General features: G+C 35.7%; 1 protein-coding gene and 1 long non-coding RNA gene across 12 annotated transcripts in view; one reads left to right on the top strand and one right to left on the bottom strand.

The window, feature by feature from the left end:
• Positions 1 to 27,646, top strand: part of LOC148950561 (protein turtle homolog B-like) — a 380,785-nt gene that overhangs the window by 92,186 nt on the left and 260,953 nt on the right. The gene's annotated exons all lie outside the window — the stretch shown is intronic.
• LOC148950564 (uncharacterized) overlaps positions 515 to 27,646 on the bottom strand; it is a 62,176-nt gene continuing 35,044 nt past the window's right edge. For all 4 annotated transcript variants that reach the window (XR_016142008.1, XR_016142007.1, XR_016142010.1 and 1 more), the window contains 3 exons: positions 19,442 to 19,530; positions 18,593 to 18,707; positions 515 to 1,358 (listed from right to left, as the gene is read on the bottom strand). This is a non-coding gene — a long non-coding RNA (uncharacterized LOC148950564). The remainder of the gene's footprint in view (positions 1,359 to 18,592; positions 18,708 to 19,441; positions 19,531 to 27,646) is intronic.

The following is a 27,646-nucleotide window of genomic DNA, read 5'->3' as shown; positions in this document are numbered from 1 at the left end:
TATAGTTGTATGTCGATTGGAAATATCTCAGAAATCGAGAAGCACAATTTAGTGATATGACGTTTGAAACTAGGAGGAAGCGTATAGCTTTTGCATAGTTGTATGTCGATTGGTTAGCTCAGAAATTGAGAAGCACAATTTAGTGGTATGACGTTTGAAACTAGGAGTAAACGTATATATATATATATATATATATATATATATATATATATATATATATATGGAAAGGAAAGGAATATATAAGAATGGAAAGAAAAACAAAGGATGAATTTACAACGAATAATCCAGTTAAAAAAAGATATATATATATATATATATATATATATATATATATATATATATATATATATATATGTATATATATGAATGTATGTATAAATAAATATATATATATATATATATATATATATATATATATATATATATATATATATATATATATATATATATATATATATATATATATATATATATATATATATATGTATATATATTGAAACGTGTATAGCTTTTCCATAGTTGTATGTCGATTGGTTATCTCAGAAATTGAGAAAAACAATTTAGTGGTATGGCGTTTAAAACTAGGAGCAAACGTGTATAGCTTTTCCATAGTTGTTTTTCGATTGGTTATCTCAGAATTTGAGACAAATAATTTTCTCAATAATTGAGAAAAAAAAATAAAGAAACGTATAGCTTTTCCATAGTTGTATGTCGATTGGTTATCTCAGAAATTAAGAAGCACAATTTAGTGGTATGACGTTTGAAACTGGGAAGAAACGTGCATAGCTTTTCCCTAGTTGTACGGTATGTCGATTGGTTATCTCAGAAATTGAGAAGCACAATTTAGTGGTATGACGTTGGAAACTAGGAAGAAACGTGTATAGCTTTTCCATAGTTGTACGTCGATTGGTTATCTCAGAAATTGAGAAAAAAACAATTTAGTTGTATGACGTTTGAAACTAGGAGGAAACGTATAGCTTTTCCATAGTTGTATGTCGATTGGTTATCTCAAACATTTTGCTCGGCAGCATTTTGGTCCAGGTTGGACCAAAATCTCTGTATTTCCGACCAAAATATTTTATATTGACATTTTTTCGTAATATCTTAAACTTGGAGACTATGCATAGAGCTTGTTGTTAATAATCATAAAGTCGTTGGTTGTCTCAGAATTTTCACTGGATAGCCTTTCGGCCTCGTTCGAGCCGAAAATTTTGATTTGCTGCACAAAATATCATAAATCGGCACTTTCCTGCAGCAAAATCCCTTTCTTTATTCATGAAGAGCACTAATACTTTTCATTTTCGTTCGAACGAGCTCTCTTCCGATATTTTCCATGGGCAGCTTCTAAATGATCATTCCTAGAAAAAAAGTAAATACGTATCAGTTACCAAATTTGACGTAGATTATTTCGAAGACAACGCTGCCTTTCCAGACGATAAATAAAAGTTCAAATAGGGAAAAATCCCTTTAATGAACGGTGATAATTCAAAAAAAATACTGGATATTTCGGTCAAATGTGCAGTGACCGTCATCAGCCGAAATACTCTGCTGATGAAATATTTTTGCTGCTGACGGTCACTGCACCTGTGACCAAAATATCCAGTATTTTTTGTGAATTACCACTTTTTATTAAAAGGATCCATATTTGAACTTTTATTTATTACTAAATTTCTCAAAAATTTGCACATTTTCGTTGTTTTTAGTATGGAAGCAGCTCCTTGTTAGCGTTCTTGATCTGAACGCTAAATATGAATATGAATATGCTGAATATGATTGAGGGATTTTTATTAAGATCACTTGACGTATGGGCTGGGTTACCCTATTTTTTTTTATTTTTTTTTAATTGGGCAAATTTTTCCAGGATCGTAACTTTCGGTGGGTAACATTAAACTTAATGAACTTTGTATATTTTGAATCGGCATGGAATTTTAATCTTTTGAATTTTGTATTGCTATTAAAACTCTGTTTTTAAGAGTGTCGGTTACTATTGAGCCACATCACTACTTACCTACAGTCCCTTACCGCGAACTGTTTGATACCTTTTACACCTGATACTTAATCATGCAAAATTTGTAACGTTATGCATCCAAGATTTTTTAGCAAAGACATTTGAAATTATCAGTGACTGGTGTGGTATGCTTTCAGTTTGATTTCATGATATTAGTGGATTGGATTTGCCATTTCCTCTCTTCCTGGATCCAAAGTCTTTGTTTTTGGGTCTTTTTCAGCAGCAAAATTATCAAAAAATAAAAAATTAAACAACTGACATGCTTTATCGTACACACGGCTAAGTTTAGTTTTATAGGACTAAATTTAATCTAGATTCAATACAGGGTTAGCCTTAATTTTATAAGACAAAAATACTAATTAGCATACAAAATAATTAAGGAGGCCTCTTCTGTTAGCCATAGTATTTCTCTATTAGGATTCCTTCATTCATTAAAAACTTGTTCCGGGTCATAGATACCCCCTCTTAAAGGAAGACTTCCATTTCCGATATAAATTAAACTTAGGAGGAACTGGGCTTTATTTGAGATATTAATTAGGAGCGGATGGAATTCTCGAATTGTACGGAATGAACTACTTATGAAATCACTAAGACTTCGCCTAATTATTTGGCTTTTTGTACCCTTGTTAAAAGCATATGCTTTTCAACTGACGGTTAAGTAATACAAAAAGATAAATTGCAGCGCTCGAATTCAGCTAAAAAATATGCAATGTTTCATAGCAAATGTTTCAATTCGATTATTAGAGCGAAATGGGATCAGAAAAAACGGTATGCCCCCTTCCAAACCCACCTCATTTGCACAACAAGCAGTAGGGAACGCAAACTAAAGTTAGTCAAAAGCAAATTTCTGCGAACCACAGTATACTTCCCCTATTTTTTTGTTCTAATACATGATGCAGTTGATTGTTTCAGAAATTAAAACAACAAGCAGTCTTTCTGAAAGAATGACAAGACGTCTAACTTTAGCATAAAAAGCAAAGGCTGAAGAAGGGGCAGGCCCTTTTATTAATTTCTGTTCGTTTTAAGGTTCGATTTTGCTCCTTACTTTCAGTTGCGAAAACTTGTTCTTTTTATTTAATTTCTAACTGTTTTTCAAATCATACCAGGAAATCCCCTTTTCTCCCCCAGATAAAATTTTCCCTGAAAAATTCCCCCCCCCCCCGGAAACTTTCCTTCCCATGGAACATTCTCCTTGTGGAAAATCCCCCCCCCCAAGAAAAAACTGTAAATTTCCCAATAACAAATACTACATGTAAACAATGAATACATTGCGTAACTTACAACCCTTTCCTGAGGGACTATGTGCGTCGTGTCATCCACAAAAGCATAGGCATGTCATCCCCAAAGGCATAGCTACTTGGATGACATTGACTATACTAAATCAAAAGGTTTTCTCATAATTTTGATCCGATATCTTTGGGGAAAGAGGGGCACGGGAGAGGGGCTAGCCACCCTCCAATTTTTTAATCAATTAAAAAATGACACTAGAACTTTTGCCTTCCGTTCGAATGAGCCCTCTCGTGATCTTCTAGGTTCACTGGTTTGGTACGATCACCCCTGGGAAAAACCAAAAAAAAGAAAAACATGAAAAAAAAATAAATAAACACGCATTCGTGATCTTTCTTTTGGCAAAAATTACAAAATTCCGCAGTTTTGTAGATAGGACCTTGGAAAGTCTACAGTAGGGTTCTCTGATATACTGAATCTGACGGTCTGATTTTTATTAAGATTGCTTGACTTTTTGGGAGTGTTTTCCCCCTTTCTAAAAAATCAGGCAATTGTTTCAAGACTCGTAGCTTTTGATGGGTAAAGATATTAAACATGAAAATAAAATCAGGCGTCGGAGGAGCCCCCATCACATTTAAGAGAGCCTTGGATAAAACAGATTGTGGTAGCAATCTGCTAGAAAAGAGCAACTCTTGTCAATAGAAACCGAAAGTAACAAACTAAGTTATGATGCAAAGTCTATTATTTTAACTATAGTACATTATTTTAACTATAGTACATTATTTTAACTATAGGGCTATATAGTACATGGGTTATAGTTACTAAAAAAAACCTTCATCAAATGAGAATTTGCATTATTTTAGAACAAGGGGTAAGACTCCCCCGAAAAAATGGCGCGATATTATCTTTATATAAATTGCATAATGAGATTCAGTATGTATGAGGGCCATAAAGAAACTATGTAGAAGACATAATATTCCTTATTTTTACCCAGAAGGGCACATGGTTGGATAAAGGTTGTGCATGTGTGTTCGTTTTTTTCCCTGGGGGGAGGGATCATGTCGAACCAGTTGTCGTAGGTTATTGAACGAGAATTCATTCAAAGTTACATCTAAAAATCTAATGCCCTTTTTAATTAACAGAAGATATCACACAAGAGTAAAGTGCCACATTCTGTCATTTTTGGCCTCTAAAAGAACAATTTTGTCCCGAACAGGGCCAACGTTATCGATCAAGAGTTCTGAAAACTATTACAAGGGTATTTATATTGCCTCTCAGTGTCAGAGACATTGCTGGCAATGGCATACGGTATACCAGTCGTCCCTAAACATACATACAATCAATATCAATACCTGTTATTATAGACCGTTTCAAACAGTTTGTGGTAACGAACTGTAAGTAAGGAGCGACCCGGTTCAATAGTAACCGCAACTCTAAAAAACGGAATTTTGATACCAATAGATACATCAAAGGAATCAGATTTTAACGCTGATTTCAAATACAGAAGTTGCATCAAGTTTAGTTTTACCCATCAAAAGTTACGCGCCTGAGAAAATTTGCCTTATTTTCGAAAAAAGGGAGAAACACACCTACTGTAGAGGTTTCAAGCTCCTATCTGAAAAAATATTGAATTTTGCATTGTTTGCCAGATGAAAGATCACCGATGCGTGTTTATTTGTTTGTTTGTTTGTTTTTTCCCCCAGGGGTGATCGTATCGACCCAGTGGTCCTAGAATATCGTGAGAGGGCTCATTCGAACGGAAATTAAATGTTATAGCGCCCTCTTTAAGTGACCAAAAAATTGGAGGGCAACTAGGCCCCCTCCCACGTTCATTTTTTTCCCAAAGTCACCCGATCAAAATTTTGAGATAGCCATTTTGTTCAGCATAGTCAAAAAATATAATAACTATGTCTTTGAGGATGACTTAATCCCCCACAGTCCCCGGGGGAAGGGCTGCAAGTTATGAGCTTTGCCTAATGTTTACATATAGTATTGGTTATTGGGAAGTATACAGACGTTTTCAGGGGGAATTATTTCATGTAGTGGGGGAGGGATGGATTGGGGTTTACGTGGGAGGATCTTTCCATGGAGGAAGTTTTCATGGAGGGAGGGACATTGCTATGAAGGGGGTTTCGGATTTCCCAGAATTATTTAAAAAAAACGATCAGATATTAAATAAAAAAGAACAAGTTGTCAGCCGAAAAACCTTTCAACTGAAAACTTTTCAACATCAAAACTTAAGACGAACAGAATCTATTTCGTATGTGATTGGGTTCGCCCCCTAGTCAATACCTCGCTCTTTACGTTAAAGTTTTTTTTATTACTTTCATAAGAGCTATGCATTCTAATTTCCGGCCTTTGTGATTAAGAGGTCATTCTTAAAGAATTGGAAAACAATTCGAACTTCAGCGTAAAGAGCGAGGTATTTACTAGGGGGCGAACTCCCCCCTGAATATACTTAATAAAAATATACGAATAAAGAAGCTCGTTACGTAAGTTAATTCGTAAGTTACGTATATTTATTACTAACAAAAACGTCCGTAAATAAAATTAAACAATTTTCGAGAAAGCCATTTAGCCAAAAACAAAGTAAAATTAATATGCAAATTTTGTTTTTAATTATTCATGTACGGTGAGCCAAAATCAAAACCCGCATTAATTTAAAAACGTTCAGAAATTAAATAAAAGAAGCAAGTTTTTTAACTGAAAGTAAGGAGCGACATTAAAACTTAAAACAAAAAGAAAAGTATTCCGTATATGAAAGGGGCTGTCCCATCGCCTAGCTCTTTACGCTAATTTTTTTTTATTGTTTTAAAAAACAGAGTTGTGAGAAAGAGACAAACTTATAGCGTTTTTTATTGTTTTAAACAACAGAGTTGTGAGAAAGAGTCAAACTTTAGCGTAAGGAGCGAGGCTTACGCTAAACTGAAAAGTCTTTCAGTTAAGAAAACTTTTTTTTTATTTAATACCGAATAGGACTAATGGTTATAGAATATTTGATAGTTGCACAACATCTATTAGGGTGTTGGCCATCAGAATTTCTTCTGGACAAAAGGGTAGCTAACCCTAAAAAAAAAGAAGTATTAGGCCCATGTTTTCTACATTGTTGTCATTTATGGGAGGTGCTTCCTATGGATTGAATAAATTCCCAGATAATTACAGATCCTAACTTTTACCTCCTGTCATTAGAAAGAAATATATATATATATATATATATATATATATATATATATATATATATATATATATATATATTTATATATGAATGAATGAATATAGGATGAGTGAGACTATGGTGTATTTTGGAAAATTACTTACTTAGATCCTCAGACGTCTAGTGGCCAGCAATAGTTGACCTCCACGTCAGATGATCCTGAGCTAGAGACCACAGCTAATTGAGGGATATTCGTAGAACTTTTGCCTATCTTCAAGGGAACGACCTATAGGGATCCATTGTCTACCACTCTTCCGGAGGCCCGTTTGGTCCATTACCAGACGTCATAGGGAAGCCGTCCTTGTCTCATTCGAGTCATGTGACCCCAGTATCGCGACCTTCTAAGTCGGACTTCATCGGTTATAAACTTTGATCAGCGACCATCATAAAACACTTAAATGAAACACTGCATTAACCTAATAATAGTATTTAATACTTGGAAAAATGGTCATTGAAAAAAAAACTTAACGCTTGAAAAAAAAACACTTAAATGAAACATTACATTTACTTTATGCTGTTTTTTTTTTTTTTTTTTTTTATTTCCAGATACCTCGCTATTCTTTTGTAATTTTTAGTGGTTATATACCTATAAAGAATTGTTTTCTGACTTAAAACTGTCCAAATACTTTCCCCCCTGTAAATACCCCCCCCCCCCCGGAGAATACCCTCGCCTCCCCCCCCCCCGTGGAAAAGAAGGCTTTCAAAATTTAAGAATTTTATTTGAGTTTTATTTTTTTAGTTTCCGCAGGGGGAATGGGTTTTGTTACTTGTGTATTATGGGCAACTCACTCAAGTTTTACGCTGTTTAAAACTTAAGAACAAAACCGGTCTCTTCGTTAGCTTTTTTCAGCTTAGCGCGAGACAAGACAAAGACAAGTGACAGAATATATGGGAAATATACAATTTGGGCTATATATTTGCACATAGGAGGGGGGGGGGGTAAGTATTTGGATAGTTCGAATTCAGAAAACAATTCTTTCTAGGTATATGGCCACTAAAAAATTAAAGAAGAATAGCGAGGTATCTGGAAATTTTGTTAACTAAAAAAAAAAAAAAAAAAAAAAAATCCCAGTATAAAGTAAATGTTATTCTTTATTTAAGTGTTTTTTTTTCAAGTGTAAAATGTTTTTTTTTTCAATGACTGATTTTACAAGTATAAGTACTATTATTAGGTTAATGTGGTGGTTATTTAAGTGTTTTATGATAATCGCTGATCAAAGTTTATGTTATTTGTGCCTTTCATTTATGTTATTTTACTGTGTTCATGGCCGTGTATTTGGCTCTAAAATATACTTATTTATCTATTTATCTAATATGCAGAATAATTGTACCAAACATATTTGCATGCACACCCGCTCTACTTTACCCCCCCCCCCCTAATGTGCAAATATATAGCCCAAATTTATTTCTAAAGTAACCAAGAAACTAACGAAAAAACCGGTGTGTTTTCGAATTTTACACAGCGTAAGCTTGAGTGAGTGGCGTATAATACACGAGTACCAAAATTCCTTCCCCCCACGGAAATTAAAAAAATAAAAATAAAATAAAATTATCAAATTTGGAAACCCTTATTTTCCACGGGGGGTATTTACCGGGGGGTACTTTCCGGTGGGGGGGGGTAATCGCGGGGGGGGGGGTAAACTTTGGCCACCACCTTCCCCCCCCTAAATCCCAAAAAACTAAAGTTTAAATAAATTTCCCGGAGTGAGAACCCCCTTGCCATGCAGCATCAGATAAGCAATTACTGGGTAATAACTATCTGAGCTTTGCTTTTCTCGATGCGTGTTTACCGTATTTTAGAACAGTACCGCCAGCTCGAATTTCAGATAGTTTATCTTCACAGTAAGTTTGAAGGTAAAACATTACTTTTATTTGAAAAACAACTTGTTTTTCTTTAACTGATACCCTGAAAAAGGGAATCCTAAACCCTATTTTATAACCAATAATATCACCAGTACAATTACAAGTACGGTAATTATATGCTACCAAATTCCAAGCTTGTTTTTACGGTTGTAGTTTTTGGTGGCAGCTGGAGGCAGCATTGAAAATGGAGCTCCATCTCCATCGTGATGTTGCTTTTTTTGAATAACAGGTTTAATCACTCAAACATTTTAACCGTATGCTCCTTGGCTATGTTTGAAAATATTTATCATCTCATTATATTTAGATGCAGTAAATTCTGTCTATATCCGCTTTAATTTCTTGTGTACCACAATTTGTTTGCTAATTTGAAATGTAATTAGCTCAATTTTTCTTCCAACATTTTAAGCCCTCAAAATCTATGTTAGCATGATTCTAAAACATGTAGCCTTTCTATGGGTCCTAAGAGCTGAGTACTCTGTTGAAAAGTATGTAAAGACAAAAGTATGAAGAAGCGATGTTCGCAAATGTTTCCGAGGCCGAATTCCGAAAATGGAAAAAAAGAAAAAAAATTATACTTCTTTTTTTCTTTTCCTCTTTCTGCATTCCACTTTTAGTCTTTTTGTTTTTCAGTGGGAATAAATCAATTGTTATTATCGTTGTCAAATATAGTTAAAAAAGCTGAATCAAGTTAGTAACAAAAGTTAAAAAGTAAAAAAAAAATGTATTCAAAAGGTTTTTCAAAGATCACCAGGGGCAGATACAGAATAAACTTTTGGGGGATACCAGAGAAACTTGGGCTCCTCCAATGGTTTTTATGCTCTTCCACCCCTGTAATTTAGTGCAACCTTTTACCTTCTGGGGGGACGTGCCCCTAGAACCACACCCTTGATCTTTCCTCTATGTTTTCCCCTAAAGTGAAACCCTCCAAAAACATATAAAACATATAACATATAATAAAACATATAACCGTTTTGTGCAATATTCAACTAAACAATCTCATTAAAAAAAAAAAAAAGTTTCCAGAAGCGCATTAGAAAGGAGAAAAAGATGGCCACTGATATTCCAAGGCAAGAGTTCGACACGCAATAATTTTTTTTTTTTTGTTCATAGTCGTTGCGTGAGAAATTAGATACATTTGATCACTTTTTCCACTTTCTTGCTCTTGTTGTACTGAAACTTGACGCCGGAACCTTTTGTTTTATCGCACCTAGTTTAATCAATAAACACAAATGGCCTGTCAAGATGAGTCACACTAGAAAACATAAGCGCACACCCCAAGAATTAGGGTAGCGGGTATGGAAATATTTTTTGAAGGAAGGGGGGTAAAGCAGGTATGTATGTCAGTGCATCTAAACTCTTGCTATTTTTAGACCTTATGATTTCCTTATGGATTACTTTATGATTGTATATTTTTCGTTTAATTGCCTATTTTTGGATTTGACCCCCGCCAACATTTGGGACCATGAAATGCCAAAAATGGTTTTGTAGAAACCAAATATGTTGAGGAAGAGGTTATTTGGATCTTTGGATCAATGCTAGGAAGAGAGATTTTGGGATTTAAATAAATCATATCTACTGGAGAAATGTAGGAGAAACTTGAAAAATGTGTAAGGTGAATTTAGACTACTTGGCGTTAAAGTACCCAAACCTACCCCCTCCCCCCTAAAAAAATATGGCCATTAAGCCCCCAAAAATTATTTTTTAAGACTCAAATATATTGGGGAGGGTGGTCTTTGGACCAATATTAGGAACTTAAATAAGTTCCTAAATCCTTCTTGAGGACTTAAATAAGTCGTAAATATTGGACAAGTGTTATGGATGCTTGGTAAATGTGCAAGGTGGATTTAGACTACTTGGCGGTAAACTAAAACAGGAAACCAGAGTATATTCAGCAAAGTCAATATTGACTTTTGAAAAAGTGGGAAGGAGATGGTAAAATCAAGGGACTGGACACTATTTTTCCAATCTATGCACCATATGCCACAATTCCTGACTTGTGGACAGGAACATTATTTGCTATGGGGCAGGCGCGGCGACTTCCCTCTAGACCCCAGTTTGTCCCACCCCCACCTGAAATTTAAAGTCTTTAAAGATCCTGTCAAAAACTAAGATAGGCCTACACAGTTCAAGCATCCACAGAAACTGACTACTTTTCTTTAGCATACCTTTGCCTTTATGGCACTATATGGCTCATTTTTCTTTGTATGTGGTCTTTTTGACTTGGCTTGGGAAAATCGGATCCAACTTACTAAATAAGAAAAAAAAGTTAACCAATCAAAAAAAAATTAATATGAATTTTATTACTTTTTTCCAAGTCAGCCAGTTTTTGGGCGGGGGGCGGGGTACCTCTCCCTGAATACAGTCATGGTCTTGGGCCTCTTAGCCTATCTCTGGTTCTAAATGCGTTTCCTTGATCCTACAAAACTACTATATGCTTCCAATGAGTACAATGTAAGCTAGGGTGTTTTATCCACTTAAAAATTTTAAACCATTGGTCAAAATTATGTTTTTCGCTTTAATAAGAAATACTAATTTTACAAGTAGGCTACATCTAAAATCAGGTGAAAGGGGGGGGGGCTATAATACAGTTTAAGTCTCCGTCACTCTTTGAAAATCTTCCAACAAACCCGCTGAAAATTGTAAAAAATTTGACGTTTGCAAGATAGTTTAGTCAATCAGTTCGTGGTAACGAACAGTAAGGAGCGACCCGGCTCAATGGTAACCGAAACTCTAAAAAACGGAATTTTGATACCAATAGATACATCAAAAGAATCAGATTTTAATGCTGATTTAAAATATATACATTTCATCAAGTTTAGTTATACCCATCAAAAGTTACGCGCAAGAGAAAATTTGGCTGATTTTCAAAAAAAGGGGGAAAGACCCCCTAAAAGTTATAGAACCTTAATGAAAACCACATTATCATATCCAGCGCATAAGAGAACCCTACTGTATAGGTTTCAAACACCTATCTACAAAAATGTAGAATTTTGCATTTTTTGCCAGAAGAAAGATCACGGATGCGTGTTTATTTGTTTTTTTGTTTTTTTTTTCCTCCAGGGGTAATCGTATTGACCCAGTGGTCCTAGAATATCGTAGGAGGGCTCATTGGAACGGAAATTAAAAGTTCTAGTGCCCTTTCTAAGTGACCGAAAAAAATGGAGGGCAACTAGGCCCCCTTCCACGCTCATTTTTTTCCCAAAGTCACCCGATCAAAATTTTGAGATAGCCATTTTGTTCAACATGGTCGAAAATATTACAACTATGTCTTTTAAGATGACTTAATCCCCCGAAGTCCCCGGGGGGAGGGTTGAAAGTTATGAACTTTACCCAATGTTAAAATATAGTATTGGTTTTTGGGAAGTAGACAGATGTAGTTAGGGGGGATTTTTTTTCTGGTTGTTGGGTGTGAGGTAGGCGGTTAGGTGGGAGGATCTTCCCTTGACGGAATTTTTCCTGGGGGAAGTGACAGTGCTATGAAGGGGGCGCCGGATTTCCCATCATTATTAAAGAAAAAGATCAGAAATTAAATATAAAAAAAAGTTTTCAACTAAAAGTAAGGAGCAACATCAAAACTTAAAACGAACAGAAAATATTACGTATATGACTGGGTTCACCCCCTAGTCAATACCTCGCTCTTTAAGCCAAAGATTTTTAGTACTTTCATAAGAGCTATTTATTCTAATTAACGGCCTTTGTGATTAAGGGGTCATTTTTAAAGAATTGGATCAAAATTCGAACTTTAGCTTTAAGAGCAAGGTATTGACTAGGGGGCGAACCCCCTAATATACGTATTACAAATCTATGAATATAGAAGTTCGTTACGTAAGTTAAACCGTAAGTTATGTATATTTATTACTAATAAAAACATTCGTAAATAAAATTGAACAAGTTTCGAGAAAGCCATTTAACCAAATAAAAGTAAAATTAATTTGTAAATTTTGTTTTAATTATTCATGTACGGTGAACCAATATCAAAACCTGCATTAATTAAAAAAATTCAAAGATTAAATAAAAAAAAGTTTTTTTAACTGAAAGTAAGGAACGACGTTAAAACTTAAAACGAACAGAAATTATTCCGTATATGAAAGGGGCTGTCCCCTCCTCAACGCTTCGCTCTTTACGCTAAAGTTTTTATTGTTTAAAAAAAATAATAGTTGTTGTAAAGTCAAACTTTAGCGTAAAGAGCGAGGCGTTGAGGAGGGGACAGCCCCTTTCATATACGGAATAATTTCTGTTCGTTTTAAGTTTTAACGTCGTTCCTTACTTTCAGTTAAAAAAAACTTGTTTTTTTTTATTTAATTACAGTTAGAAACGTAATTTTGTTGACTGTTTTTGAGAGTGGCCGATTTAAGAATCTTGCTTATGGTGTTACAATACTAAACATGTGCTGTTTTAAACTCATTCTCAGGGAGGGTTCCCATTTTCAGAAGATGTTTCGTGAGTTTTTCAGTAAAAAGTGGTGGAGAATATCCCCAAGTCTTCCCATAAGTTACACTTCTCATCATGGACAGAAGATAAAAGTAACTTGATGTTTCTGTTACTTGAGGCCGCGGTAGAGTAGGTTGAGTATGGGAATCTGATCAATTATCATGCTTTTCTTCTATGTGACGCAAGAAAGATGGATGATCGGTTATGTGGTATGTGAACAATGAAGTTCTTCGCAAAGATGATTACAATTGATGCGTGAATCTGATTTAATTTGATGCAGTAATAATAATAAGGCTAGAAGCGGCAGCTTTTCCATATCTTTGACAGGATCTTGCCACTGATTTCAGTGCCTATTTCAGTAAAATGCTTTGATGGCATGAAAAAATTGCGCCTTACGTTGCCGCAACGGGGTAAAGAGAATGTAAATTATTTGCATTATTTTAATGATTACTTTTGTTCCGTAGAGGAGATCGAACTTATATCCCCTATTACTGAAGGAGAGTCCCGATACCACTGTACTAAGTGTTTTATTTCTTGAATAATAGCATATATTTTCGTTTTTATTAATTCAATACTATTTAGATACATACAATCATTTCAAAAATGATATTTTTCTGTGTCATCATTTAAGATTACTTCAAAGGAGAGTTTTTGAGGCTCCTCATTGAGATTTCAACATTCTAATATTTCCCATAATTTTTCTAATTATATCTTTTTAAATACTTTTATTTAATTCTATTGAAAATTTTTGATATTTCACTGCCCACACATTTAAATGTTATGTTAGAAAAAAAAGGTAAAATTCTACTTATGAAACCTCACTATTAGTCGAAGCAAATTAGTTAAACCACAATGTGGTTTTACAGATTCACTCGTCTACTAATTCTTTCTACTGATTGGATCTACTTGGAATTATCTATTTTGCAAAAATAAACAGATAAAAAATATTCCTTCAAATTTTTTGAGCAGTAAACTTACGTTTACAAAAGCTAATTATGAGAATTCCGTTTTGACCAGGGTTACCCCCACGGTCAGTTCCTAAAGTGTTACAATCGCCCAAATTTGCGTGCTACACAGCCATTTTCCGAGGGTGGCCGGCGTTTATCCCCCCCCGGCGAATACCCCCGGAAAATACCCCCTCCCCCCGCGAAAAATACCCCCCGGAAAATACCCCCCCGCAAATAACCCCCCGCGGAAAATACCTCCCACCGGAAAATACCCCCGGAAAATACCCCCTGGAAAATACCTCCCCGCGGAAGCGGAAAATCCCCCATCCTGGAAAATATCCCCCCCAGAAGATATCCCCCCGGAAAATACCCCACCCCCCCCTCGGAAAATACCCCCCCCCCCAAAAAAAAGAAGAAGAAAATACCCCTCTTGGAAAATAAGGCTTTCCAAATTCGAGAATTTTATTTGAGTTTTATTTTTTTGATTTTCGTAGGGGTAAGAAATTTTGGTAATTGTGTATTATGTGCAAGTCACTCAAGTTTACGCTGTGTAAAATTAGAGAACACATCGTTTTTTTTTTGTTAGTTTATTCGTTGATTTATAAATAAATTTGGGCTATAGATTTGCACATTACGGGGGGGGGGTAAGCAAAACGGGTCTGCATGCAAAATGTGTTTGGTACAATTATTCTGCATATTAGATTGATTGACAAATGCGTGTATTTTAAAGCCAAATTTACGGCCATGAACACAATAAAACAACATAAATGAATATAGTGAATGGAGGGGTGTGTTTAACCCCCCAAAAAAGCCCTCCCCCACGAAAAATATCCCTCCCCATAGTATTATCCCCTGGACAATCCAATCCTGGCGAAAACTTACCCCGGACAATCACCCTTAATCTCCCAAAGCGTAAAATTAAATCTGCAAAGAGAAAGAAAGACATAAAGAAATTTCGTATGTGAATTCTTGCAAATTCACCCAACGTAAAATTTCTTCTTAAAATTTCCTCTCCTGGAAACTATTTAAAATTCTCCCAGCCATTATATTCATTTATGTTATTTTACTGTGTTCATGGCCGTAAATTTGGCTTTAAAATACACGCATTTGCCTATCATTATAATATGCAGAATAATTGTACCAAACACATTTTGCATGCAGACCCGCTATGCTTACCCCTCCCCCCCCTAATTTGCAAATCTATAGCGAAAATTTATTTTTAAATTAAAGAATAAACTAAAAAAAAAAAAAACCGGTGTGTTCTCGAATTTTACACAGCGTAAACTTGAGTGAGTGGCGCACAATACACAAGTACCAAAATTCTATACCCATACGGAAATTAAAAAAATAAAACTCAAATAAAATTCTCAGACTTGGAAAGCCTCATTTTCCACGGTTTTTTTTTTTGGGGGGGGGGCATTTTCCGGGGGGGTATTCGCCAAGGGGGTATTCGCCTAGAACCTTTTCCGAGATGCATTCGAAAAATTGATTGTAATAGTGCTAAAATTGCACTTTCGTGCTACAGGTGGCAACCCTGCACGTGCTACAGTTCTAAACATAATGACTAAAATAGCAATTTCGTTCTACAGGTGGTAACCCCGGTGTTGACAGGTCACAGAAGTGGTTGGGACAGAGCGAGAAGTGGTGAGGGGTCTGCCAAATGGGCAAATGGCAGCCACCCACTGATGTCTGGTTTTTCGTTGTAAACTACTATCGCCTATTTTCCATAGGATATACTTTAATATGCTTTGTGCCTCTCATTTTTGTTTGCAATGTTTTGGTTGTAATTACCTCCTGATAAAGCTTCGGTAAAAAGTGTGCTATGCTCCCTGCTGTCTTCTCTGGCTCAATGATTCGAATTTAAAATTTGTCTTCTTTTAAACGGTGCACAAACCTGGAGCTCAGCTTTAAATAAAAGCCTGATCTATAAGGAAGCCATAATTTCAGTTAGTTCTTCATCATGTCATGTTTTTTGTTTTTAAAGAAATGATTTAATTAAATGAGAGGTTGCTCCAGTAGCAAGTTCTGGTAATTTTAAATAAGGTTGACTAAATTGGACAGGTGTGGAATGATCAAACAGTTCGTGGTAGCGAATTGTAAATAAGAAGCGACTCGGCCTAATAGTAACCGACACTCTAAAAAAGGAATTTTGATATCAAGCAATTGGCCTATATAAAAAGAATTGGACTTTTATCGTAATTCCATATACATAAGACTCATAAAGATCAATGTTACCCATCAAAAACAACAACCCTGAGAAAATTTGCTTGAGTTTTGTAAAGGGGAGAAACACCCCTAAAGAGTCGAGTAATCTTAACAGAAACCACCCCGTCAGATTCAGCATATCAGAGAATCTTACTGTATAGGTTTCAAATTCCTGCCTACAAAAATATAGAATTTTATATTTTTGCCAGAAGAAAGGACACGGATGCGTTTTTTTTTCCCAGGGGGTGGTCTTATCAAACCACTTCTCCTTTAATATCGGGCGAGGGCTTGTTCGAACGGAAATTAAAAGTTCAACAAACGGAAATTATTCCGTTTATGAGGGAGGCTTCCCCTTATTCATCCCTTCTTCTTTACGTCAAAGCTTGACTTTTTATTCAAATTCTTTCAGAACAACTTATGAAAAACAAGGGCCGTTGAAATTGGGTAAGATGCATTTCTAAAGAACTTTAAGACTTTAGCATATAAAGCGAGGACTGAGGAAGGGGCAGCTCTCCTAACTTACGGAATAATTTCTGCTCGTTTTAAGTTTTAATGCTGCTCCTTACTTTCAGCTGAAAAAACTTGTTCTTTTTTATTAATTCCTTAATAACACATCGTTCTAGATGTTGACATTCTAGGTAAAACCCGCGATATGAGAGTCAGGTTAAACTAAATTAGAACGAGTCCTAGAAATAAACTTGCCATAAGTATTAAGTGTAAATATTGACGCTATATTTAATTTCTTTAATTTTGGAAAGATAAATCCTTTACATTCCATTTAATTCTAATATAGGTGAGTAGTAAACACAAAACATAGCAAAAAAAAACGGTACTGTTGATGCTTGCTTGCCTGAAGAGTCTGTGCTAGGGCTTAGCGTTCAGAAAGGCTCTTTGACAAGCCAAGTATAGAATGCGTCAGATGGTATTCATTTCTGCTTTTCTATATCATGTCCACTGAGCTACAACTAGTTGGGTTGCGGGGCCACACTACTTCTTTCGCAGCCGTTTTTTTTTCTCGTGACCAGCTGTCTGTAGATCCGAAGTGGTAAGAGGTGCAAACTATAAATTTTTCCTGGATGTGGGCAGGTCATAAAAAATATGTGGATAGGTCAGAAAAGCTCCGGTAAGTTTGTAAAATTTTCAGTATTTTTTCCGAAGAAAAAAGTAAAATGTTTTTTTTTTTCGTTATGTTGTATACATGGTGGCAAAACATAACTACCCTAGCTGGGAAAGTAAGCTTTTTCAGAACAATTTTATGTTGTACTCCTACAGAACATTAAATTATGTCTCCGAGAACCATGCAACAACATACCGTATCTCTTCTAGATTTCTTGGAAATAATTCTGGAAAAGTCAATTTTGAATGTCAAATGCTTATTCTTCGGGTTGTTCCCTAAAAGTTTTGATTTGATGCCTCTTGTATTTTAATCGGGTGATGCTGCGAAAAGTACGCAAGATGACATGCAATTTCGTAAATACAATATTGCTTCGTTTACTTAGAAATAGTTTTCGAAGTTGTTATAACGTATCAAATTTTTTGATATCCTAGAGGTAACTGCATTTTCCAATGCGGATAAACAAACCTTGATCTTGTAAGAATTGTAACTGGCATTTGTCTTCTACAAGTAAAATTCCTTCTGAGACCTTCTATTTTGAAATTTTGATTTTGCGAATTCTGTATATTTTATCTAAGAAAAATGTCTTAACTCCGAAGCTAAACTTCTTAGAAAATAAGTAACTTTGAATATTAAAAGAACGGCATATTATCGCTTCGAAAATCTTAGCAAATTTCTGTATTTCACATAAATCTTTGGGAAATAATACCTTAAATCCTAATTTAGAAACAAAGAAGTAACGATTTTTTTATCTCGAAAATTTCCAATTTTGACGCTTATCATATTCTAGACGTTTAATGTTACGAAAAGGAGCAAGAAGACGAGCACTCTTCTGTATTTGACACCGAACTGTACACTAAGAAATTATTTCTAAAGTTGTAACCGCGTATCGATTTCCTTAAAATCCCGGTTGCAGCTTTTTTTTCAGACGGGGTAGTATTTTTTTTTCCGACGCGGATAGACGGAGCTTGATCTTTTAAGAACTGTAGCTTACAATAGTTGTGTAGAAATAAAATTTTCCGTGACTTTCTATTTTGAAGTTTTGATTTGGGGAGTTTCCTACATTTTGATGAAGTAAATGTCCTAGCTTGGAAGCTCAGCTAATCATAAATGAAATAACCTTGAATACTGACGGATTTTCATATTATCTCTTCGACAGTATAACCAGAATTTCCGTATCTCTAATAATTTTGGGAAAATAATACCAGAAATCCTGATTTTGAAACAGAAGTTCCCATTTTTGTCTAGAATATTCAGTCATGATGTTTATTACTCGTATATTTGATGCGTTTAATTCCCTGAAAAGTGAGCAAGAAGAGGTGCACTCTTCAAAATCCGTACCATACGTACCATACGCTAAGAAATCAAAGTTTACACAATGCACTGTTTCAATGATAAAGTCTTAAGGCGGGTAAAACAAAATAATGCGGATACTAAGTTCGACGATTACTTCGTACATACAGAAATTCTCTGAAGTCCGCTGATTTCAGAAGTTCTCTGATTAAACGCTGATCTTACAAATAATAGCCTACAATAAAACAACACATCTGCAACCGTGATACGGGAGCTAATAAGTTTATTACCTGTGAGAAATAGTTGCATTTGTTGCTCCGCAATCATGATTCATGGCTCACAATTGCTGCAACACTCCACTTTGTCTTGGCACTGGAGATTTAATTGTCGTGGATAGTATCAAGTCTAAAATCATAAATCACACAGAATCAGTTTTCACAAAAAAAAAGAAGAGAGAGGGAGAGAAAGAGAAAAAATGGTGTTACAATATCAACAGGACATGCAGATAATCAAATACAAATCACAAACTGTTTATCTATCTATTAAACTTATTAAATTTTAGAGTTGATACAAATATCAAAAGATGTCTACTAGCAAAACTAGCAATATACAAAACATAAAAATCACAAAAACAAAATAGCCACACAATTTGTCTCATTTAGTATTGCCATGCCTTTCTTGGGTAAACATAGTTTTAGACAATATAAACAATTCCTAAAAGAGGTCACAAATCAAAGTGTGTTCTTTATTTCCTGAAATCCATCCGACCCCTAATTTCCACCTTACTTAGACAAAGAGGTCATTTTGTAAAAAAGGCTATTTTACTTACAAGCATCTCAGACATTCATGAAAATTTACCTTGTTAAGTCTTAAGAAGCAATGAGTAAAAAGCATTCTGAGCCCCCCAAAGGAAAGAAAGGAATACTCCGTTGAAAGAGAAGTATGCATTGCGGAAGAGGGTGCTTAACTCGATAATGAAGTAGTTAGTAAACATTTATGCCTGAGGATGAGCTTGAGATATCATTATAAAAGAAGAAGAACACATCTTGAATAGCCTATGTAAGATGTGCTTTGATTAAGACACAATAGAAAGCAGTTGTATTGTCTAAGTTTCTTCCAATATTATAAAGATAAATTACCTCATTCACAAGGAAGTTGTCGCAGGGAGTGTATCGAGGAAGTTGTTTCAGTGACGTTTGAGTGGCTTTGGTGATTACTGATCAATAACCTAGAAAACAAATAAATTCTGCCAAGTTAGGTTCAGAATTTCGTCAATGGGGTATCAAAAGGTCGTATCTCCGTAATTATAAATTTTTAGAACAACAAATAAAAAACCTCACAACTTTTTTTTATTTCCCCTCAGATAACTGTAAAAAAAATTGATTGATATGTATTGATTTTATGTATCAATCTGTTTTTGTTTTACGGTTATCGGAGGGGAAATAAAAAGTTATGACGTTTTTGATTTGCTCTTCTGAAAATTTACAATTATGGAAATACGGCCTTTTAATACCCGAGTGATGATTTGCTTCCACACCTCTCCTTTATAGAAGGCTACCAGTGGTAGCCTTCTATTAAGTTGAAACAATCCATGCTGGTATGAAAATGATCATAAGATGTGATCATGATCATAAGGAAGCTGACGAAGTCATCAACTTAACCAGCTTAACCACCGCTTCGAAGCAGAATAATACATTCATGTTACGGTGTGTTAGGCTGACAGCTTTCCTTGATATCATTATGCTGATTAGCCGTGCTAGTCCTAAAAGGTTTTTAACATTTTTTTTTGTATGTTTTCGCATATTTGAAAAGCTGAGGCATCAACTACTTTAATCCTTTTATACAAAAACTTGCGTTTTCCTCAGACTTGCGTAAAGTGACGTACGCAATAGAAAATGTTGCAAGGGGATGTAGTGAAAATGCTCTATAAAAATATTTATTGATACAAATTAAACTTTTTAGATACGCGTTCTTCGTGTGGGATAGTATTCTGTGGCTTTTTGGGACTTATGATCATTTCTTGGGGGGAGGAGTGATTCAAAGCTAATTGTTCTAAATGTGTCTTTGGTACGTTTCTTTTGTTTTAGCAGACTAGAAATAACAATAATAGATGTAACATGGAAGCAGATGCTAAGTCTACAGGGACTTCTGTTCGAATTATAGATTTATAGGACCTTTTCTTGAACCTAATATACCAGATATACCAGAACGACCCAGTGACGGCAAGTTCACAGCCGACGAGATACTCTCAGCAGCTAAGAAACCTAAAATAGGAAGGCTCCCCATACAGACCGCATTTCAGCGGAAATGATCAAGTCCAGCCTGAGACGAACCTTGGCCATCTGGCTGTCCTTCTTCTCACCCATGTGGCAGACCGAAAGGTTCCTCAAAGAATGGAGAATACGAGCTATAGTGAAACTCTCTAAGAAAGGAGACACAAATAATATGGCAACTACAGAGGCATCAATCATCTCTCAATCCCGGCGAAGCATTTCTCGACCATAATGCTAGGAAGACTTCAAACTGCCTTTGCTCTTTGATCCCCTCATGCTGAAGAACAATATGGATTTTGGCCAAACCGATCCTATGCCAACCCTATCTTTATTCTGTGCACGATGCTGGAGGAGTCTAATGAACGAAGACAACACTTGTAAACACTCTTCTTGGAGTTCGAGGAGGAGTTTGATTCAGTCTTTCAATGCATCGTCAAACCTTGTGGAGAATCATGCGGTTTTACAGCACTCTTGAGAAGCTAGTCCGTCTAATAGTTGCCATGTACGAATAGATGGAATATTGTGTTAAAACCTCTGATGGCGACACATTCTACTTCAAAGTTATGAATACCGTCAAGCAGGGCTGTCTCTTGTCACCTTTCCTCTTCGTCCTAGTTGTAGACTACATCCTTAGACCGACAAATGGACATGGAATCCGAATTGCAGGAAAGCTTCTCCAGGACGTTAATTTTGCAGATGATGATGGGCTCATTGAAGCTGACAAACAAAAGATTCAGGAACTCTTGAACAAACTTGCGAATGAAGCTGAAAAATTCGGATGACATATCAACACTCTAAAGACTATAGCTATGTCAATTAGCAGTCTGCCCGTGGGAACTGATCAGGTAGATAAAGATCATAGTATTCTCACAGAAGCTGAAACTCAGACTGTTTCGGAATAATGTTTTGTCTGTTCTGAGCTATGGAATGCCTAAAACTGACCGCGGAGCAGGAGAAACGTCTTACCGCCTTTGAAAATAACTGTCTTTGCTGTATCCTAAGGATCAGCTGGAGAGACAATGTCAGCAATGACGACATTTGTACTCGCACATGTCAACCAGACATCACCTCCGTCGTGAGGTAATGAAGATAGCGATACCTTGGACATAGCCTTCGTATGCGAGATCATTAACTTCCTAAGATGCTCCTCCACTACCAACCGAAAGGCACCCGTCACCGAGGAACACCAAAGAATACGCTCCATAGAACGTACGAACATGACGGAAGAGCCCTCCAGTTGAGTTTCATCCCGTAGAGGGAAGAAATCTACGCAGTGGCTCACTTGAGGGAAGATTGGAAGCTAATTACTCACGCCCTGTATGCCTTTTGACGCACTGGAGGAACTAAGGTCTAGAGTAAGGAACTATTTTTCAGAGGTTCAAGCAGGGTCTTGAACTTCTGAAACGTTCGAAATATAATTTTGTATATGATTAGACTGGCACTCCTCTTTACGCTAAATTCTGACCTGTATTTTACTGAAGGCATTGTACGTAGAGTACAGCAATAGACCCGGTTGGTAATTGCAGGAGTTTATTAACCGATTGTCTATCAAACATTTGAACTATCAATTTTATCGTTCAAAGTGACTGAGAGTAAAGCCTTTTCATTGTCGCGGCATTAAATAAAAAGAGCTTTTTATCCCGTTGCTCTTGTGTTAGAGTATTCTTGAACCTTTAAAAATTAAAACTTCTATGTAGGTTAAGGGATTGAGAGTGACAGAAGACCCCTTCTTATAAAGGTCACTTTCTTTTCGTTTTGGGTTTTAATGTCGCTTTGTACTTTTATCAGAAGAAAGTTTTGTTTTTAGTTCAGTTTTTACTAATTTTTAGTATCATATTTATGGTTATCCGATGGTTTTTTAGTTCAAAATGGAATGCAATTTCCTGTATATGAGGGAGCTTGTCAACCCCGTCAAGCCTCCACTCCTAGCATTTAAGTTGTATTTTTTTACCACCATGTTTCGATACTAAAAAACTGACACTCCATTTAAAATTGATGTTACAAAATAAGAGGGGGGCTGTCACCCCCCTTCATTATCCATATTGCACGCTCAGTCTAACTATAATATTGTGTTGAACAAGGGATTAAGTTCAATCCACATTTACCTGAAGCGTTAGGCCCCCTCAAGTATGGAATAATTTGTATCCCTTTTAGAGTTTGTTTCATCAAGGTAGTCTGTCTTTTTTGGGCATTTCCTCGCCCCGTTTTTTTTTTTCGAAAACAATGCGGGTCTTCTTATGCTAATGGTAATTGGTGGGTGAAATCAAACTTAATGAATATTATATGTTTGGGATCAGCAGAAAAACGACATTCTTTTTGTGTATAAATCAAATAGTTTGGGGTAACGAACTGTAAAGTAAGGAGCGACCCGGCTCAATAGTAACCGAAACTCTAAAAAACGGAATTTTGGTACCAATAGATACATCAAAAGAATCAGATTTTTATGCTGATTCCAAATATATATATTTGCATCAAGTTTAGTCCTATCTATAAAAAGTTACGAGCCTGAAAAAATGTGCCTGATTTTCGAAAAAAAGGGGAAAACCCCCTGAAAGTGGTATAACTCTAATTAAAATCACACCACTAGATTCAGCGTTTTAGAGAGCCTTACTATATAGGTTTCAATCTCCTCTCTGGAAAAATGTGGAATTTTGTATTTGCCAAAAGGAATATCAGGAATGCATGTTTATTTTATTATTATTATTATTATTTTTTTCCCCAGGGGTGATCGTACCGACCCAGTGGTCCTAAAAAATCGGGAAAGGGCTCATTCGAACGGAAATTAAAAGTTCTAGTGCCCTTTTTAAGTTACCCAAAAAAATGGAGGGCAACTAGGCCCCCTCCAACGCTTATTTTTTCCCAAAGTCACCAGGTCAAAATTTTGAGATAGCCATTTTGTTCAGCATGGTCGAAAAATATAATAACTATGTCTTTGAGGAAGACTGAATCCCCCACAGTCCCCGGGGGAAGGGCTGGAAGTTATGAACTTTGCCCAATGTTTACATATAGTTTTGGTTATTGAGAAGTATGCAGACGTTTTCTGGGGGATTTTTTCTGGTAGTGGGGGGGTCGGGGGTTACGTAGGAGGATCATTCCATGGAGGAAATTTTCATGTGGGAAGGGGCATTGCTATGAAGGGGGCGTCGGATTTCCCAGCATTATTTAAAAAAATTATCAGAAATTAAACAAAAAAAAAACAAGTTTTTCAACTGAAAGTAAGGAGCAACATTAAAAATTAAAATGAACAGAAATTATTACATATATGATTGGGTTCGCCCCCTAGTCAATACATATGTAGGATCACCATAAAAAGCTGATTCTTTGATTGAATGTTATCAATAGTTAGGCTCTTACACTTTCGTTATTGAAAAGGATCGTTATTTACTTATCATTCATTACTATGAAGAACTGGATTTCTTTTTTGTTACTCCGAAAATCATAGAGAAAAATGTTTGTGGAAAACTGGAAACGGGTCGGTCACAAATTAGAACTTGTATCTTCCTTACTAAGGCTCAAAATCTATTGGCAGGAAGCCAGCAATGGCGCAACATGCAGTTTTTGATGTTTTTTCCCTATTCTGCTCTTTTTCCTTTGGTTTCCTTATAATTACTTTATACTCCCAAACTTCAAGGGGGGATGCCCCCCTGCCCCCCTTGCCGGCGTCCATGCCGGCTTAAAAAGTCAAACGTAAACTACAAGGGAGTCTTCAGTTTCTTTCCAGGGAGGAAAAAACAAGCAGAAATATTTTCAGGGGCAAGGGTTAAATGTAGGTATTTTTCATTAAAATCGTCAATTTTTTTAAGAACTATAAAAAATCTGGAATTTATGTGTATTTTCAGTTTTATCTACTTTTCTTCCCTCTCGTGTCGGTGCGCTTGTTTATTTACATCTCAAATTCGGTTCTGACAGTTAAAACGATGTCTTGTAAAAATGGACAGAATCAAAAGGAATCTTTGTTGTTCAGAGCCATGAACGAAAAATATCTAGAATAAATAAACACATATGCCATCTTCTAATTACCACCTCATCCATAAACTGGTGGACGAGCTTTGATTTAGAAGATTCAGATTTCGTTTGACGTCAGTACCTATTCTTTTCTATGGCCTAATAATAGATTAGCTATGCAAAAATTATTATATTATCAAGTCTATTTTCTTATAATCTTGAATGTTTCATTTATTATTAGTTTTACCTTAGAACAGTGGTTCCCAACCCTTTTCAAATCGCATACCCCTTAAAAAAGATTTTCATCGTGTAGCAGCCCCTTCCACGTAGTAGAATTAACCACCTATAATGCTTTTAAGAAATTGATTTCTTTGTCATCTTAATTAAGATTGAGCTTTAAAGGCAAAATTAAGTATATAAACATTTATGAAAACTGAGCATATAATGTCAGAAAGCAAGACTAAAATCTTTTTTAAACAAAATTATAAGAAAAGCAACATTGTGTAAATTATTGTTATAAGTCAGGAAAAAACTAAACCTAACTAGGATACATTTTTTAACATAATTTTGAAGTAACAGAACAATTTGCATTGTTTGTTTTTGAACAATTTAGCATAAGCAATTATGAACAAAAAGCTACTTAAAGGACCGTAATATAAAAAAACAACTTTTTATTTAAAACGTAACAAAAATATTACGAATGTAGCCTCCGTGGCAATCCTCCTAAGATATTGATTCCGCCGTTACTGATTTTTTTTCGCGTATACACCAAAGTATAATCACCTACGGAACAAGTACTGACAAAACCTATCCTCTCCACACAAAAAAAGTGACCCTTTGTATACCCTTGCGAACCTGGCAACTAAATTGCGTAGTTACACAATTCAATACAACTTTCCCGGTCACTCGTCACCTGAATCACGCTCTAGCATAATTTATTGGCTGGGAGCAAAGTACTTTGGCTCGGAGTAATTAAGTAGTACAACATTTTGCGTCTAGAGGCGCTGAGGTACGCGGGGTCACTTTTGGAGAATTTTGTCAGTACTTGTTCCGTAGGTGATTATACTTTGGTATACACTCACAGGACAGGCTACTCCCGTACCCCTGCGGGCACGCGTACCACGGGTTGGGAGCCAGTGCCTTCAAGCATGGTTTTCCAATCTTTGTGCTCTGAATCCCAAAATAAGTAAATAAATAAAATAAAGTAAAAAAAAAGTAAATAAATAAAATAAAGTCAGTCTTTTCGCGATCCCTCTATAATAAATAGTAATTTCAGCTTAGCTATCAATTCTGTCAACTAAAAGAAATCATTGAATTATCTAACATGAGCTTGGACACTAGGAAAATGTAACAAAAATACACGCTATAGAAATATAGGCACATCAAGGCCGCATCCTGGGAAGGAGGTTTCCAATTTGAACTCCCCTCCCCCTGATTGTCCGAAACGTAGAAAAGTAACAAAAATGAATGTAAACAAGTTTTTTTATGTGTTTTTAAAGTTGTTTGTGACCCCGCCCCCCCCATCACGAAATCCCTCATAGTTTATCTTGTATCTAGCCAACAAACTTTGCATGGTGTGTCCAAGGCCGTACCCAGAGGGGGGATTAGGAGGGTTTGAACCCCCCCCCCCCCCGAAATGTTTGTCTGACTCGTAAAAACGCAACAAAAATAGATATTAACAAATTTTGTATGCTTTTTTTGAGGTTTTTTGTGTCCTCCCCCCCCCCCCGAAATTTTTTTGAGTAAAACCCCCTCCGAAAAAAATCCTGGGTACGGCCTTGGGTGTGTCTAATTGATTTAATCAGTACAACTATTGTTAAATTGAAGCAAGCTAAGCTGTAAAAAGCCGTTGCCATTAATACCATTAAGCGTGCCACAATAAGGTCTAGGCAAACTGGGATATTTCTCTCATTTTATTTATGATATAGTGAATCACAAACTCATTTTTCAAACTCGGCTAGAATTTACAAAGCGCTGCCACATCTAACCTAACCTTACTAAGAATAGGAATTGAGAATCTAGGGACCCAGTATCTATAAGCTCATGCAAACGATATAAACTTCAGCAAGTTTATACGTTGGAAGTTGAAGCAGATGATATAAATATTTAATCAAACAGTTCGTGGTAACAAACTGTAAGTAAGGAGCGACCCGGCTCAATAGTAACTGAAACTCCAAAAAAGGGAACTTTGATGCCAATAGATACATCGAAAGAATCGGATTTTTATGCTGATTTCAAATATACAAGTTATTTTTATCAATGTTAGTCTCACCCATCAAAAGTTACAAGAAAATTTGACTTATTTTCGAAAAAAGGGGGAAACATCCCCTAAAAGTCATAAGATCTTAATGAAAATTATACCATCAGATTCAGCGTATCATATAACCCTACTATAGAGGTGACATGCTCCTATGTGAAAAAATGCGGAATTTTGTGTTTTTTTTTTTTTTTTGCCAGAAGAAAGATCACGGATGCGTGTTTATTTGCTTATTTTTTTTTGCCCAGGGGTGGTGGTGTTGACCCAGTGGTCCTAGAATTAGTGGTCCTAGGTTACGAGACCGGATCTCTCTATGGAGAGATTTTTCATTGGGGAAGACAATTTTTCCATGAAGGGGGCGCCGGATTTCCCAGCATTATTTAAAAACGATCAGAAATTAAACAAAAAAAAAACAAGTTTTTCAATTGAAAGTTAGGAGCATTAAAATTTAAAACGAACAGAAATTATTACGTATATAAGGTTCTCTCTCTCGTCAATACCTCGGTCATTAAGCTCAGGTTTTTTAGTACTTTCATAAGAGCTATTTATTCTAATTAAACCCTTTGTGATTCAGGGTCATTCTTAAAGAATTGTAACAAAATTCGAACTTTAGCGTAAAAAGTGAGGTATTGACGAGGTTTTAATTGAGGTTTTAAATGAGGTTTTAATTGTTCATGTACGGTGAGCCAAAATTAAAACCTGCATGAATTCAAAAGGTTCTGAAATTAAATAAAAAAAAAACAAGTTCTTTTTAACTGAAAGTAAGGAGCGACATTGAAACTTAAAACGAACAGAAATTATTCCGTATATGAAAGGGGATGTCCCCTCCTCAACGCCTTGCTCTTTACGCTAAAGTTTTTTTTTATTGT

Source organism: Artemia sp. Qi Xiang Cuo, chromosome 7 (assembly GCF_049724085.1).
Source record: "Artemia sp. Qi Xiang Cuo chromosome 7, ASM4972408v1, whole genome shotgun sequence".
NCBI classification, from domain to species: Eukaryota; Metazoa; Arthropoda; class Branchiopoda; order Anostraca; family Artemiidae; genus Artemia; species Artemia sp. Qi Xiang Cuo.
This window is presented reverse-complemented; position numbering and strand designations above follow the sequence as displayed.